Source organism: Cherax quadricarinatus, chromosome 7, assembly GCF_038502225.1.
Source record: "Cherax quadricarinatus isolate ZL_2023a chromosome 7, ASM3850222v1, whole genome shotgun sequence".
NCBI lineage: Eukaryota > Metazoa > Arthropoda > Malacostraca > Decapoda > Parastacidae > Cherax > Cherax quadricarinatus.
Window position 1 is genome coordinate 60,173,757 of NC_091298.1, and position 18,390 is coordinate 60,192,146.

Sequence of the window (18,390 nt, forward strand, 5' to 3'; positions counted from 1 at the left end):
TTTGACCAACAAAACACCCATTCAGTTATTAAAACTACCCTATAAAGTTCACGGAAGCCGATAATGCGGTCATTTTTTTACACGATATTAAAAATACCAGTTTAACCCTTTCACTGTCAGTACCGTAGTACTATGGCTTGCAAGCCAATGTTGGTACCAGTATTACACCAAAATTCTAGCAGCTTCAAATCTAGCGGGAGAAAGTGGTAGATCTACACATGAGAGAGCGAGTCTGCATGGTCAGTATGTGCAGTATAAAAAAAAATTCTACAGCTTGCAATGCACAATGAGGAAAAAACTGACTGTTTTTGGTTTAAAACGCCAACTTTGAGATGTACAGTGGTGCCTCGAGTTTCAGCCATAATTCGTTTCAGAAGGCTGTTCGAGTGCCATTACCGAACAAATTTGTTCCCATGAGGGATAATGTAAATTATATTAGTCCGTTTCAGACACCCAAAAATACACTTACAAAAGCATTTGCAAAAAATACACTTATAAAAATTTTTGAGTTAAGAGCTGTTCGAAACTCAAGGTAACACTGTATGTGTTTTCGTATGGTATTTATGGTTGTATTCTCATTTTTGTGGTCTCATTTGTTAGAATGGAAGATATATTACAGAAATAAAGATGATTTGGTTGGTTTCACAAAAATCTTGAAGTTGAGCCTAAAATAGTGGAAATGTTCAATTTTTCCTGATGTTCACGAGTAAACAAATGACGTCACCATCCAGTACGTGTCCAACTGGCCAGTCTAATACGAAGTCACGAATGAGTTGACATTATTTATACAATTATTAAAATAATGCAGTAGTCTGCATTAGAGTAAATCTTTTATTTTTTGTGTGAATAAAAATTCAAAATGGAAAGCAAGAGTAATATAAGTGGGGCCTGGAGATGACTAATGAACAGAGAAAATGTTATTTTAGTGCCAGGAATGTCTGCATTGTTTATTCTGGACCCTGTTTTGAAATTGGCATCTTTTGAAATGTGTCAAATTGGCCAAATTGCCAATTTCTGACCACTTTATTGAGTAGTTGAAATTGGTAAATGGGCAGTTTCTTGTACTCAATTGATAGAGCAAATGGAGATTTAGCTGCGAGTTTGTTCGACTGGAACAACGGAATTGGCTGAAAATAGGGCTCAAATTGGGCGAAATGACCAATGAGTATACAGGCGGTCCTCCACATTTGTGAGTTCCACTTTTGCAAGCTTCGAACATTCGCGAATGACCAGCCGCCAGTCATATTTGTGCTTCCCACCGCGTCCCTACTACCCTCCCTCTTACCCCCTCAACCGCCAGCCAGTCCACCACTCGGTCATTGTCCAGTTACTGTTCGTGTTGGTCTGTGCTGTTTATGTGTCATACTGTATGTGTGTGTGTGTGTGTGTGTGTGTGGTGGTTGTGCAAGTATGGCCCCCAAGTGAGCAGCAACTCCTATTGATGAGCCAACCCCTAAGTGCTCAATGAAAAGTCATGAATCTGGAGAAGGTAAAATTGCTAGACAAGTGTAGGGCAGGTTATTTGAGCAGTTCTGCCACTGGAAAATTATTTGATGTAAATGAAAGCACAGTTCGCTCTATCAAGAAAAATGAGGCGAAGATCAGGGCAGCACTAGCATCTACTGCTCCTCCCTCAGCCAAGTAAGAAACAGTGTGATGTCTAAGATGGAATCAGCATTATTTGTGTGGATTTCAGACCAAAATAGAAAAGGAAATCCCCTAGACAGCAGTGTGATTTGTGCAAAAGGAAAGACTTTGTATGATAATTTGGCTAGTGATAAGGCTAGCACCAGTACAGAACCAGGACGTCCTACCATCACCCATCCTGACTTCCTAGCAAGTAAAGGATGGTTTGATAAGTTTAAGAGACAGTTCTCCCTGCACAACCTGAAGATGAGTGGAGAATCAGGTTCGGCAGATCACATTTCGACAGCTGCATTCCCTGGCGCTTTGAAAAAATCATCGATGAGAAGGGGTACAGGCCTGTGGAGGTGTGGAATATGGATGAAACAGCCCTGTATTGGAAGAAGATGCCTGGCAGGACATTCATTGCCAAGGAGGAGAAGAGTGCGCCAGAGTTCAAAGCCTTGAAAGACCGATACACATTAATGCTATATGCTAACGCTGCTGGGCACATGATAAGACCAGGCTTTATTTATAAATCTGCCAACCCCAGAGCACTGATGGGACGCAACAAGAATCGCCTTCCAGTATTCTGGATGCACATTCCGGAAGTATGGACCACTAACATCATCTGTATGGACTGGTTTCACCATGCTTCCTGTATGTATATACAATACATGTATGTATTTTGGAATGTTTTCATGTGTTTTATGTTTGTTCATGGTTCAGTAGGTAAAGGAAGCAGTATTGTTAGGCTAAGTACAGTGGACCCTTGGGTAACGATTTTACTGTTCCAGAGAGCTTGTCCTGAACCGATTTTATCGTTATCCGATTTAATTTTCCCCATGAGAAATAATGGAAATCCAATTAATCCGTTCCAGACACCCAAAAGTACAGTGGACCCTCAACCAGCGATATTAATCCGTTCCTGAGAGCTCATCGTTAGTCAAGTTAATTTTCCCCATAAGAAATAATGGAAATCAAATTAATCCATGCAAGACACCCAAAAGTATTGAAAAAAAAATTTTACCACATGAAATATTAATTTTAATACACACAAACTGAAGATTACATGCACAGTTACATGACACTTACCTTTATTGAAGATCTGGTGATGATTGATGGGATGGGAGGAGGGGAGAGCGTTATCTTCTTACTGTTTAGAAGGGGAATCCCCTTCCATTAGCACTTGAGGCAGCAAGTCTTTTTCTGGGGTTACTTCCCTTGTTCTTTTAATGCCACTAGGACCAGCTTGAGAGTCACTGGACTTTTGTCGCACAACATATCTGTCCATAGAGGCCTGTACCTCTCGTTCCTTTATGACTTTCCTAAAGTGGTTCACAACATTGTCAGTGTACAGGTTGCCAACACGGCTTGCAGTAGCTGTGTCAGGGTGATTATCATCCATAAATCTTTGCACTTTACGCCACATTGCACAGATTTCCTTAATCTTAGAAGTAGGCAACTTCTTCAATTTCTCTCTCCCCTCCTCCGAAGCAGTTTCCTCAGGTCTGCCCTCTTGCTGTTCAAGATGATCTAGCAGCTCATCAGTGGTTAGTTCTTCACTGTCCTCCACCACCAACTCTTCCACATCCTCCCCACTAACCTCCAACCCCAAGGACTTCCCCAATGCCACAATGGATTCCTCAACTGGCATAGGATTCTCAGGGTTAGCCTCAAACTCTTCCAAATCCCTTTTGTCTACACATTCTGGCCACAGTTTTTTCCAAGCAGAGTTCAATGTCCTCTTAGTCACTTCCTCCCAAGCCTTACCTATAATGTTTACACAATTGAGGATGGTAAAATGATCTTTCCAAAACTCTCTTAGAGTCAGTTGAGTTTCTGAGGTCACTACAATGCACCTTTCAAACATAGCTTTTGTGTACAGTTTCTTGAAGTTGGAAATAACCTGCTGGTCCATGGGCTACAGGAGAGGAGTGGTATTAGGAGGCAAAAACTTCACCTTAACCCTTTGAGGGTTTTGGTCGTACTAGTACGTCTTACGCGTAGGGGTTTTTGACGTACTAGTACGCATAAATTCTAGCGGCCTCAAATCTCGCGCGAAAAGGCTGGTAGGCCTAGGTGTGAGAGAATGGGTCTGCGTGGTCGGTGTGCGCGGTAGAAAAAAAATCTGGGACCCAGTGGTGCATTGTGGGAATGCCCTCTTAGTAAACAATGTCCACCATGCCTCGCGGTAAGAAGGTCCTCACTCCTCGGCGAATTGGGACACTTTTGTTCCCCAGTGACAGTTCTAATAGTGATGGAAGTGCCAGTGAAGATGAGTTTCGTGGTTTTAGTGAGGTTTTGACCGAAACTAATGACCATAATATCGGTAATAGTGAGGAAAACCCAGACGACCCTCAGCCTTCCACCTCTGGTGCTGGGCCCTCTTGTTCACGTTCAGTTGTTCCAGAACCCAAGAGGAAACTTCTATTTTCCCAAATCCCAGACTCAGATGAGAGCATGGGTGATGATAGTGATAGTGAATATGAACTACAAGCTCTTCAAACTAGTTTCAGTAGTGATAGTGAAGTGCAATATTCCCCAGTGAAGCGTCAGTATATACGACGATATATGCGCTCTGGTAGTGTGCCATATGTTATACCAAGGGGAAGGAGTGTATCTCGGAGTACATCCCATGGCTGTACAACAGGAACAGACAGTGAAAATGACGAAGATACTGTTGCAATTGGGATGGAAAATGTGCGTGGTGGTAGTGGTGCCGGCGGTGAGGCACCAGCAGTGGGCCATGCTGCCACCCACGCCGCTGCCTCAGCTGATCTAGAACAAAGGCCACCATCCCCCACTCACCCACCACACCAGCCTCCACAACCACAACCTCCACAACCACAACCACCTGTCATTGTCCAGTACCCACCAACAGACCGCACCTGGGATTGGCAGGAAGCTGTCAATTTTGTTCCAAATCCCCACCAGTTTGATGACAGCCAAAGTGGAATACGGCCATCTTGTGCACTTGGGAACAATGCCACTGAACTGGAATGTTTCGAGTTATTCTTTGACGAACCACTGATGAAAAGTATTGTCATGGAAAGCAACACATACTACGAGTACACCATGGCAAACACATTACTTTCACCAAAATCACGTCTACACCAGTGGAAGGAGGCAACTGTGGCTGAGATGTATCTTTTCTTTGCCACAGTAATGCTTATGCCACATGTGTATAAGCACAAAGTGAAATCATACTGGTCAACAGACCCCCAGATTGCAACACCAGGTTTCAGTGATATAATGCCAGTGAATCGATTTGTGCTAATGTTACGTATGCTTCACTTCTCAGATAAAACCAGGCCTGACAGAACTGACAGGTTATATAAGATTAGGAATGTGTTTGTGTATCTGAAACAGAAATTCAGTACGCATTTTTATCCCTTCAGGAAGCTTGTAATTGACGAGTCTTTGATTCTGTTCAAAGGAAGACTCTCTTTCAAGCAGTACATACCAAGCAAGAGGAAACACTTTGGTATAAAGTTGTTTGTGCTTTGTGATTGTTACAGTGGTCTGGTATTGGATATTATTGTGTACACTGGAAGTTATACATTGCAAAATACCAGGAAGTTATTGGGCATCTCAGGTGATGTGGTTCGAACAATGATAGAACCATACCTTGGTAAGGGGCATATATTATATACAGATAACTGGTACACAAGCCCCTCACTCAGTGATTTTTTGCGCGTGAACATGACAGATGTGTGTGGCACAGTGCGTGCAAATCGGAAACAGATGCCCAGGTTTGACGCTGGCACTCGTAGAGGTGAGGTGCAGGCGTTTGCTGCCAATGACATCATGGCATTTCGGTGGCATGACAAACGAGATGTCACACTGTTGTCATCAATTCACCCTAATGAAATGGCAGACAGTGGCAGGCAGCATAGAGAGAGAAATGAACCCATTCTAAAACCTGCAGCTGTGATTGATTACACCTTCAACATGTGTTCAGTGGACAAATGTGACATGCAGATTGGGTTTGCTGATTGTGTTCGCAAGAGTTATAAGTGGTACATCAAACTGTTTTTCCATCTTCTGGACATTTCCATGCTCAATGCTTATAATATGTATAAGATGAGCACCAGAAACAAACCACAGTACGGCGAATTCTGTTTGTCTGTCGTCAGACAAATAGTATTCAAGTACCAAGGAACAGCACCTGCAATTGACCGCCCACCAAATTTTCAACAACTACCTGCTCGTCTGAAGCATGGTGATCACTTCCTGGTAAAACTGCCTGCTACTGCTTTGAAGAAAAAGGCTCAGAAGAGGTGTTACGTCTGTGCACATACAAAAAAATGCCCACAACAACGCAGAGACACTCGTTTTATGTGTGAGGAGTGTAAAACTCCACTGTGCATGACACCATGTTTCAAAGAGTTCCACAGGCTTCAGAACTTCTAGAAACATTCCCTGTGACTGTATATGTGTATATAAAATATAGAAAAATAGTAATAAACAACATTTCATATCGTTTGTTTGTGTAAATATTTTCTGTAAACAAAATAATGACAACAGTGTTTATGCCGTTATTGTGTAGTATTGAAAAAGAAATAACTTACAAAATACTGATCATGTTGGCCTCAGAGGCCATAAAAGTTACTCAGAAAAAGAAAAATTGAAAAATAATTGAAAATAGTACATAAACAAGTAAATAGAAAAATACCGGGTGACGGCAGTCGGCAATGTTACCATATGTTGTTCAATTTTGGCAAATTTCACGCCTCTATATCTCGGTAAGTATTGACGCTAAAATTTTTTTGTTTAGCCTATAATGTTTAGAAAAAAAAACTATTTTTTCATAAGAAAAAATAATTTTTTTTTTTTTTGAAATTTGGCCGACCCTGAGAACGAGTTTCGGAGAGGGCCTGTCGACCCTCAAAGGGTTAATGAAGCTCATGTCCCTAGAAAGTCGCTCTGCCACATCTGTAGGATGACCAAGGGCATTGTCTAATACCAGGAGGCACTTAAGGTCTAATTTCTTTTCAATTAGGTAATTTTTCACATCGGGGGCAAATGCATGGTGTAACCAGTCATAGAAAAAGTCCCTAGTGACCCATGCCTTACTGTTTGCCCTCCACAGCACACACAAATTAGTCTTGAGGACATTGTTTTTCCTGAACACACTGGGGGTTTCAGAGTGATACACCAATAAAGGCTTCACTTTGCAATCACCACTAGCATTGGCATACATCAACAAAGTAAGCCTGTCTTTCATAGGCTTATGTCCTGGAAGTGCCTTTTCCTCCTGAGTAATGTACGTCCTGCTTGGCATTTTCTTCCAAAACAGGCCTGTTTCGTCACAATTAAACACTTGTTCAGGTTTCAGTCCTTCACTGTCTATGTACTCCTTGAAGTCCTGCACATATTTTTCAGCCGCTTTGTGGTCCGAACTGGCAGCCTCACCATGCCTTATCACACTATGAATGCCACTACGCTTCTTAACCCTTTGAGGGTTTTGGTCGTACTAGTACGTCTTACGCGTAGGGGTTTTTGTCGTACTAGTACGCATAAATTCTAGCGGCCTCAAATCTCACAGGAAAAGGCTGATAAGCCTAGATGTGAGAGAATGGGTCTGTGTGGTGGGTGTGCGCAGTAGGAAAAAAATCTGGGACCCAGTGGTGCATTGTGGGAATGCCATCATAGTACACAATTTCCACCGTGCCCTGTGGTAAGAAGTTCCTCACTCCTCGGCGAATTGGGACACTTTTGTTCCCCAGTGACAGTTCTAATACAGATGGAAGTGACAGTGAAGATGAGTTTCAAGGTTCTGGTGAGGTTTTGACTGAAACTAATGACCATAATATGGGTAATAGTGAGGAAAACCCAGACAACCCACAGCCTTCCACCTCTGGTGCTGGGCCATCTTGTTCACGTTCAGTTGTACCAGAATCAAAGAGGAAACTCCTATTTTCCAAAATCCCAGACTCGGATGTGAGCATTGGTGATGATAGTGATAGTGATTATGAACTACAAGCTCTTCAAACTTGTTCCAAGAATGGAGGAGGAGGAGGAAGATGAAGAGGAGGAGGAAGAGGAAGAAGAGGAGGAGGAGGAGGAGGAAGAAGAATACGTAATGATAACAATAATACATAATAATAATAATAATACATAATAATAATAATACATAATAATAATAATAGGTAATAATAAATGTTCACCCATGACAGTAACAAGATAAGGGGAGATAACATCTGATAAGTGCTGACGTTTGATGAGGGTAAATGAGGGTAGAGCTGATGCCAAAAGATGAGATAAACATCTCCCTCCCTTTGTTTTTGCTGGTATACTAACATTTCTGTCTGTCTATTTGCCTGTCTGTCAAGCTCCCTGTCTATCCGTCTAGCTCTGTCTCAGAGAGCCACAAGACTGTGTCATCACTTTTACTCACATCTTCAAGCAGAGTATAGCACTTTGTCTGGGTTTCTTGGGTTATCCTAGGTAATTTATACTATGTATACTTGTATTTATGTGTACCTGTGAGACAGAGATAGACAGACAGATAGAAAGAGAGAGAGAGATTGAAAGAGATAGAATGAGGGAGAAAGATAAAACACCATTGTGTATGACACCATGTTTCAGAGTTCCACAAGCTGCAGAACTAATAGGAATATGTTCAGTGACTGTATATTGGTATATATATTATAGAACAATAATAATAAACAATGTTTTGTATTGTTTGTTTTTGTAAACAAGTTTTGTAAACAATATATTGATAATTATGTTTGTGTGCTTATTGTGTTGTATACAACGAGTGTATATATGTACATTGCACCTTACTTTAGTCTCATAGGCCACATAAGTTATGTGAAAAAATAAAATAGTGAAAAAAACAACAAACCTTCAAATACAAGTAAACTAAAGTTTACCGGGTGAGCGGCAGTCGCCGCTGTTGCCATACGCGGCTCATTTTCTGCAAACTTCATGCATCCATATCTCCGTAAGTATTGATGGTAAATTTTTTTTGTTTATCCTATAATGTTTAGAAAAAAAAACTATTTTTTCATAAGAAAAAATAATTTTTTTTTTTTTTTTGAAATTTGGCCGACCCTGAGAACGAGTTTCGGAGAGGGCCTGTCGACCCTCAAAGGGTTAAATCTCTCAAACCAACCTTTGCTGGCCTTAAATTCACTCACATCACTAATTGCTGGCATTTTTTTAATTAAATCGTCATGCAACTTCCTAGCCTTTTCACATATGATCGCTTGAGAGATGCTGTCTCCTGCTATCTGTTTCTCGTTTATCCACACCAATAAAAGTCTCTCAACATCTTATATCACTTGCGATCTCAGTTTCGAAAACATAGTTGCACCTTTGGCAAGAACAGCTTCCTTGATTGCCGTTTTCTTGCCCACAATAGTAGCGATGGTTGATTGGGGTTTATTATACAACCTGACCAGCTCAGAGATACACACTCCACTTTCATATTTATCAATGATCTCTTTCTTCATCTCCATAGTAATTCTCACCCTTTTTGCTGTAGGGTTGGCACTAGAAGCTTTCTTGGGGCCCATGGTGACTTATTTTGCAGGTGCAATCACTAAAAAGGCTGTGATAATATGAAATGTTCCAGTTGTATGTTTGGAAGCGACCGTGGTGGCTGGCTGGCTTGTAAACACTGGCACCAAAGGGACAAGTGAGGCGCGCTCAGGCCAAAGTGGATGCGTATGGTACGGAACGAAAAGCGCTGGTCGGGTTTTTAAGCGCTAGTCGAGGCAAAATTTTTGCGTTTAAATGAATCGCTAGGCAGATTTATTGTTAATCGATGCCATCGCTGGTTGAGGGTCCACTGTATTAAAAAAAAATTTTTCACATGAAATATTTTCCTACACAGACAACAATGAGACATGAAGAATAAATGACACTTACCTTTATTGAAGATTTATTGATGAGTGATGAGATGGGAGGAAGGGAGATGATGGAGGTGTTTTATTGTTTGGAAGGGGAATCCCCTTCCATAAGAACTTTAGGTAGCAAGTCCTTTTCCTCCTGAGTAATGTAGGTCCTGTTTGGCATTTTCTTCCAAAACAGGCCTGTTTCATCATAGTTGAACACTTGTTGGGGTTTTAATTTTTCAGTCTCTATGTACCCCTTAAAGTCCTGCACATTTTTCAGCTGCTTTTTGGTCAGAGCTGGCAGCCTCACCATGCCTTATCACACTGTGTATGCCACTATGATTTTTAAATCTCTCAAACCAACCTTTGCTGGCCTTAAATTCACTAACATCAGCACTAGTTCCAGGTATTTTCTTAATGAGATCCGCCTGCAACTGCCTTGCCTTTTCACATATGATTGACTGTGAAACACTATCTCCTGATAATTGTTTGTTGTTGATCCACACCAATAACAGCCTCTCCACATCTTCGAGTATTTGCGATCTCTGTTTTTTAAGCATACTTGCACCTTTCTCAACAACTTCCTTGATTGCCTTTCTGTTGGCCAAGATAGTAGCAATGGTTGATTGGGGTTTGTTATACAACCGGGCCAGCTCGGAGGCACGCACTCCACTTTCATACTTTGCGATTATCTCTTTCTTCAATTCAATAGTATTTCTCACCCTTTTTACCACAGGGTTGGCACTAGAAGCTTTCTTTGGGCCCATGGTGGCTTATTTAGCTGTTACAAGCACTAAAATCAATGGAATAATACAAAATGTATTGCATGTATGCATGGAACCTTCCACCCTGGCTTGTAAACAATGGCACACTGGCTGTACATAGTGGCCGGGCAGCCGTGTGCAGCCAAGTCCCTGTGCTGACGCGTTGGGAACGAATGTCCCTAACCGAGTTTTTCATCGTTTGCCGAGCCAATATTTTTACGCAAAGACTCATTGATATCTGATTTTATCACTATCTGATGGCATCGTTACCCGAGGGTCCACTGTAAATGCTATTATTATATTTCCCTACAATATATTTGTACACCAAACATTCGCGAATTTTCAACATTCATGAGACTCTTGATCCCCTAACCCTCGCAGATGTGGAGGGCCACCTGTAACTCATCGAAACCGCTAACTTCGCGAGAATGTAATTCCATAAGTTTTCCATCAAATTTCGTACTTTTGGTGTCATTACCATTGGGAAAAGATTCTTTTATCATTTCATTAAAAAAAAAAATCAATTCTCGACACTGAGAGCAAGTTTGTGAGCAGGGGTCTCAACAGTGAAAGGGTTAAAAAATATTTCAGAATAAACAGTATAGGCATTCCTGGCTCTAAAACACTGCCTTTGTTCATTAATCATTTTTCCAGGCTTCTCCTGTATTACGCTTGCCTTCCATTTTGATTTCATAGTCTCGATAGAAGATTTGCTCTATTTCCTGAATAATAAAATATAACCAGGAATGATTGGTCATGGTTTACAGCATCCCAATAATTGAATCAGACTATTTAAAATCTACAAAACAGACTGGAGGGGTGTAGGGGGGGCCTTACCTGTCCTCAGGAAAAGTGGCAAAAATCAAATTCCTGCTACTTTGAGTACAGTTTCAAGCTACTTCTAGTCCTGAAACCACCAAAATCATCTCTGTTTCAGAATTATCTTCCGTTTCATCAAATGATACAAGAAACAGGCAATAAAACCATGAAAACCACCCAGCAAACACCTCGGACTCACTGTTTTAAGCCAAACACAAGGCCAGTTTTGGTTTTCCCCCCTCATGCATCGCGTGGGGCAGGATTTTTTTTTTTATACTGTGCGCACACACCTCACAGGTTGCAGACCCATTCTCTTGTATCTAGGCCAAAATTAACTGCTCACAGCTTACCTGTGAGCCAAGCTTATGCCATAGAACTATGTGCTGGACCTCAGTGGCATAGTTCAGTGTGACGGTCACTGAGAGGTTATCTGGCTCGTTGTTTCCACTTTGGCTCTTGTGAGATCTTTAATGCATGTACTGATTGCTACAATTACCCTATTGTAACCTTGTGTGGGTAGTGCTTAGGAGACGTTGAGGGCAACTTTTCTGTTGGAAAGGATGATAACTGTGTTTGAAGAAAGCCAGTTTATGGTTAATTCATGTAAAGTGCTTGTTTCCTGCAGTCTTTGATAAGGTCCAGGAATATATTGTACTGTGTATGTATCTTTAGTGTAAAGTTGTACACATAACAAGTTCATGTATTTTGGGAAATTGTTCATACCGGTGTTTTAGTATTATTGTGTATAGTGACTCGACATTAAATGTTGGTAACCTACACCCACCAATGACTTTTCTTGGTATCGCAGGTAGGTCAGGGAATCCTGAGCGCTGGCAGAGAAATGGCTGGTCATGGTGGTGCTGTGGGTGCCAACTTCAGCTATCTGGCAAAGTATTACTGTCCATATTGTGGCATGGCTCTACGGCAAATTGAAGACCTCAGAAGACACATTCGGACACACACAGGGGAGAAGCCATATGTTTGTCCATATTGTGAACACAGATGTTCACGTAATGGAAACCTTAAAGACCACATAAAAAGAAGGCATAGTCAGGACTACAGTAAAGCTGATGGTGGATGGTCAAGTCTTTGATAGACTACTAGATGTTGGAGGTGCAATTTGAACCTGAAATAACTTGTTAGTTTTTTTTTTATTACAAGTGTTGAGTTAGATCATTTAAGAATCGGTGAAAGATAGCTTTGTGTTCCTTGATTCATTGTTTACTATACTATTTGCTTTGAGAACTTAGTGACTTTTGGTTTTGAATACAGCTTCAGTCAAGCTGTAATTCAGTGTAAAAGGTGAGAGACAAATGGTTGTTGCATAGTATTGGAATCTGAAAAGTGTTCATAGGAATGCTTAGCATAATAGTCAAAACAAGTGCAGTTAACTGCCATCTTAGGCATTTTATATAAGTGGCACAAGAAATCAGTGATGTCATCATTATGTCTTTATGTATTGGGAGGAGAGCTTTAGAAAGGAACGAGGACTATTGCTTTTTATCAACTTGGTTAGTATTAGGAATTTCTTAGAAAAAGTTCTTGTAGTTGGCATTATATAGCTGCAAAGGTGACTACCTTATTTTAAAACTAGAAGAAAGAAAAAAAGAAATTAAAACAATCATTAATGAGCAAAAGTTTGGAAAGTTTTATATTGAGATCACTGATTACAGAAAATATCCATTGATAACCCATAGCTAACTGGAAATATTAAAGATAACAGGTAAGAGCAGTAATTACTAAGAAATGAAATAGGTAAAGTTAGTGTACATCCAAGCAAAACTAGTATTTACCATACTACTGCCTACTCAGCTATTTGAGTGAAATTGGCTGAGGAGTTCTTGATGGGCTGGATTGTCTCAACACTCAAGACACCTGAATGTTGCATCACAGGCGAGACGACCCACTAGTGGAAATAGGTCGTGCAAACGACATACTCGAGAGACTTGTGAACACCCATTGAGACAATTGTAAAATAACACTTTTAGTGTTATTTTCTAGGTATTGAACCTAGAATATTAGAATTAAGCATTTTGTTTACACCAGAGATTACTAAAAATATTTAAAAGATATTGAATGCTGAAATGAATGTATCTCATGTAGGATTCTCATTTTTTTTTTTTTTTTGCGAATAAATCACATAATCAGTCATGGTGTATTTGATCCTTATCTGTCTTACACACTACAAATTTATTTACAATTAGCTCATTCATGAAACTTTTTTGGACATGACATCATAAAGGTAATTAAAAGTTTCTTCTTGTAAATATTGGATGTGATTATTGGATTAAATTTTGTTCTTTTCCCTTTTCCCTTAATAATAACCTTATGATAAATTACTATTTGGGTGAGATTGCATAGTTGTGAGTAAGAAGTCAACTTCTTGAAGGGCAGAATGCCCAGACGTACCTACTTGGAACTGCTGTTTGTGGGCAGCGATCACCTGAAGTTCATCGTGGTGAATGTTCTTTGTGGCCAGCACAAACAGCATGGTGGATTGTGCCATTAACCAGGGGGCCTGAACTGGGATGGTGCCATGTGGGTAGTGACCCTTTAAATGCCTTCAGGTATCCTTGTGGGTGGGTGTGCCTAGGGATTCCTGTGAACAAGTGTGCTTAGAGCTTGTGGTACTGTGTTAAGTGGCTTCCTAATCGAAGATGCTGCTGTGTGTGTGCCTTTATATCTTTCCTTTTTCTGTTGTCTTCTGTGCAGCACTGTGTGACACTCTTGGATTTACAGATGCCCACTCAGGGTACAAAATAATTATTCCAGTTTTGTTCTTTTGGCATGCTCTAACTTGGTGATCCTAAAGTGGGTGGTATCACCTCTTGGATACAGTGGAAAGATCCAGGGGAAAGGGGGCATTTTGGAATTTTGAGTTTGCAGTAACCTTAATACCAAGAAAGAGGTGTGTTCATGTGTGCGGGGAGACTTGAAGGATGTGGCCTGGGAGCCAAAGGGGAAAGCAGCCAGAAAGTTTAGGAACCACTGGTCTGTATCTTAGGAGAGGGTTTCCTTTTCCTTGAGAACCATATTAACTTGTGGAAGTACTACTTGGAAAGTAATTTGTACTCATAAGTACAATTATCATATGTATGTAAATTACCTAGGGTAACCCAATGAAATTGAAGGGACTTGCTACCACTGGGGTCCTATTAATATTTTATTTAAACCTGCTTATCACCCTTGATTAGGACTTGATAGTGTAGTTTGAACTTTGTGAATGGGGATTAATGTGCCTTTTAGGGCCTCTGGGATCTCCATTTTAATATTTGCATTGATTATGAATTGGAGTTATAAGAACTGGTGTGTAATGCTTAGACCTAATTGTAATTTAAGTACAGAAGGTCCACCCACCTTACCAGAGAATTGCATTCCAGGTGTTTCAGCTTAGTCAAGGTGTTTGTATAAAAAACAATAGCACAAAAGATGGTTTCACAGGATGGTATTGCGGATTGGTGGTTGTAGAAATTCAGTTAATTAGTGCCCTGTTCATAATGCAGTTGTTTAACTCTGAACTCATCCAGGGTAAAGGTATAGTAAGTTGGGGGACCTGCTGTAGTTCAGCAGGATTTGCAGTAATATCAGAAACAGATTATAACTTGTAGAGTTCAAGCTGATAAATATTACTTGCTGATTTATGAATTGGTAATTAGTTTTTATTAATAAATTTACAGAATTTTTAAATTACACTCGTATTTGAGTACGATATTGAAAAAAAAGTGAAATCCATCCATGCCAACAACATTTTTCTTGGTATCGCAGGTGGGGCAGGGCTATGTGGGCGGAGGCAGAGAAGTGGCTGTACATGGTGGTTCAGGACTTGCTAGCTACAGACTTAAGGCTAAGTACACCTGTGGTCTCTGTGCCAAGAATTTCCGCCAGCTTGAGGACTTGAGACGTCACATTCGGGTACACACTGGGGAAAAGCCTTTTGTGTGCCCATACTGCCCTCATCGATGTACACGAAAGGGTCACTTAAAAGACCACATCCAAAGAAAGCATTTTTCTTATTATTTATGAGTTTTTAAATGGCAGTGTATTATGACACTTTACTCAGTTTGTTCATCAGCTAGATAGATATTTAACATTGCTTGGATTTTGGTTGAGTTATTTTGCTAATGACAGTAAATATTTATGATTGCTGTTAACTATTGATTGGATAGTTTTATCATTTATCTTTACCCAGTTTGTGAAATTGGTTTTACAGTAAAAGGTTGTCATGGGTGATAAACATTGTAACTACAGTGGACACTCGAGTTTCAAACTTAATCCGTTCCAGGAGCTAGTTCTAAAGTCAAAATGTTTTGAAAGTTGAACCAATATTTCCCATAAGAAATAATGGAAATACAGTCAATCCATTCCAGAAACCCAAAAATATTCACAAAGAAATACATTTTATAGTTTTTACATACAAACATAGTACAATTAGTAATACAGTGGACCCTCACCTAACGATATTAACCCTTCGAGGGTTTCGGCCGTACTAGTACGGCTTACGATCCAGGGTTTTTGACGTACTAGTACGCCTAAATTCTAGCGCCCTCAAATTTAGTGGGAGAAAGCTGGTAGGCCTACGTATGAAAGAATGGGTCTATGTGGTCAGTGTGCACAGTATAAAAAAAAATCCTGCAGCACACAGTGAATAATGATAAAAAAAAAACTTTGACCGTTTTTTTTTTTTTTGGAATAAAACAGCGACTTTGCACTGTATTTTCGTATGGTATTTATTGTTGTATTCTAGTTTTTCTTGGTCTCAATTTTATAGAATGGAAGACATATTACAGAAATTGAGATGATTTTGACTGGTTTTACAATGAAAAGTACCTTGAAATTGAGCTCAAAGCAGCAGAAATGTTCGATTTTTACCAAAGTTCAAAAGTAAATAAATAATGCCAAGCGTCCAATACACGTCAACTGGCGAGTCTAATATTCTTTCGCAAGTACGCCAATATTATTTATACCATTTTTTACACTAATGCAGTAGTCTGCATAACAGTAAATCTTCTATTTTTTGTGAGAATAAAAATTCAAAGTGGAAAGCAAAAGAATGTAAGAGGGGCCTTGAGACGTGACTAATGAACAGAGGAAATGTCATTTTAGTGCCAGGAATGTCTTTCTTGTTTATTCTTGACCCTATTCGGAAATTGGCATTTTTTTAAATTTGTGTGAAATTGGCAAAATTGCTAAATTCTGACCACTGTACTGGATAATTGAAATTGATAAATGGGTGGTTTCTTGCACTCATTCGATAGAAAAAATGGAGTTCTAGCGAAATATTCATGTTTTTTGTCGACTAGTACAGTGGAATTGGCCGAAAATGGGGCTCAAAGTGGGCAAGATCGCCGATGCGTAAACATCGCCGAGACCGCTAACTTCGCGAGAGCATAATTCCGTAAGTTTTCCATCAAATTTCAAACTTTTGGTGTCATTATGATCGGGAAAAGATTCTCTATCTTTTCATAAGAGAATTTTTTTTTTTTTTTTTAAATTTGGCCGACCCTGAGAACAAGTCTCGGAGAGGGCCTGTCGACCCTCAAAGGGTTAATTGGTACCTGAGAACGAATATCGTTAGGCGAGTTTTTTTAGCATTAGCTGAGGCAAAATGTTTGTGTTATAATTAAATTTAAATAAACATATAAAATAACATTTTTACTTACCTTTATTGAAGATTGATGATGGCATTGGAAGATAGGGAGGAGGAGAGAGGGAGTTGGGTTTAGTGCCTGGAAAGGGAATCTCCCTCCATAAGGACTTAGGTATCAAAGCCCTCTCTGGGGTTACTTCCCTTCTCTGGCTTTTAATGCCACTAGGACCAGCTTGAGTCACTGGACCCCTGTCTCACAAAATAACTGTCCACAGTCCTCTGTATCTGGCACCTCTTTAACATTTCCCTGAAGTGGGACATGGTTTTGTCACTGAACTTGTTACAGAGATGGCTTGTTTTATTTATTTATTTATTTTATGTCTTTGCAAACAGTACATTGAGATTTTGTATTTACAATAGTGGGTTGCAATGCCAAGAGAGCCTCTATTATGCCTAGGCATTATGGGCCAACTTAACATTATTGGCTTACAGTCTACTTAATACTAAGGAGTATATCATAATTGTACAGTAGGATAGTAATTATTTCATAGTTGTACAGTAGAATATTAATTATAAATGAATCAAAATTTGAATAATACAAACATATATTTATATTCGAAAATGCTTTTTGTGAAAACAATGATTCAGTTATATTCCTGCCAACAGTGGATAAAAGGTTCAATGTGATTGTTTCAGTTATGATGTGGGAGTACATAGGTGAGTAAGTGTGTATTGAGTATGTAGCATTTAGTCTAGGGTGATTAAGTGGCTTTTGAGAAGTCTTAAATTGATTTTCAGACTGGGTTACTTTAATATCTTCTAGTAATGACTTCCATATTTTGGGGCCCTTTATGTGCATAGAGTTTTTACACAGTGTGATATGGACACGAGGTATATCAAAAAGAGATCTGTGTCTTGTGTTGTGGTTATGTGTCCTGTTTAGGTTGGTGAGGAAAAGTTTGAGTGGGGGGTTTATATTTGTGTGTATTCTGTGTATGTAGTAGGCACATGAATAAGTATGGATGTTCTTAATGGTGAGCAGATTCAGACTTTTGAAAATTGGTGGAGTATGCTGGCGGGAGTGGGAATTTGTTATCATTCTTACTGCTGCTTTTTGCTGGGTTATTAGGGGTTTTAGGTGATTGAATGTTCTGGATCCCCATGCACAAATTCCATATGTAAGATTAGAGTACAGTGGACCCCCGGTTAACGATTTTAATCCGTGCAAGAGGGGTAATTGTTATGCGAAATAATCGTTATGTGAATGAATTTTCCCCATAAGAAATAATGGAAATAAAATTAATCCGTGCAAGACACCCAAAAGTATGAAAAAAAAATTTTTTTACCACATGAAATGTTAATTTTAATACACACAAACTGAAAAAGGCATGCACGCTTACATGACACTTACTTTTATTGAAGATCTGGTGATGATTGATGGGATGGGAGGAGGGGAGAGCATTATCTTCTTACTGTTTAGAAGGGGAATCCCCTTCCATTAGGACTTGAGGTAGCAAGTCCTTTTCCGGGGTTACTTCCCTTCTTCTTTTAATGCCACTAGGACCAGCTTGAGAGTCACTGGACCTCTGTCGCACAACAAATCTGTCCATAGAGCTCTGTACCTCCCGTTCCTTTACGATTTGTCTAAAATGGGCCACAACATTGTCATTGAAATAGTCACCAGCACGGCTTGCAACAGCTGTGTCAGGGTGATTTTCATCCATAAAGGTTTGCAGTTCAACCCACTGTG

The 18,390-nt window shown here is 39.9% G+C and overlaps 1 protein-coding gene across 35 annotated transcripts in view; it reads left to right on the forward strand.

The window, feature by feature from the left end:
- The window catches only part of LOC128686900 (zinc finger and BTB domain-containing protein 14), a 407,181-nt gene that overhangs the window by 233,844 nt on the left and 154,947 nt on the right, over window positions 1-18,390 (forward strand). The gene's annotated exons all lie outside the window — the stretch shown is intronic.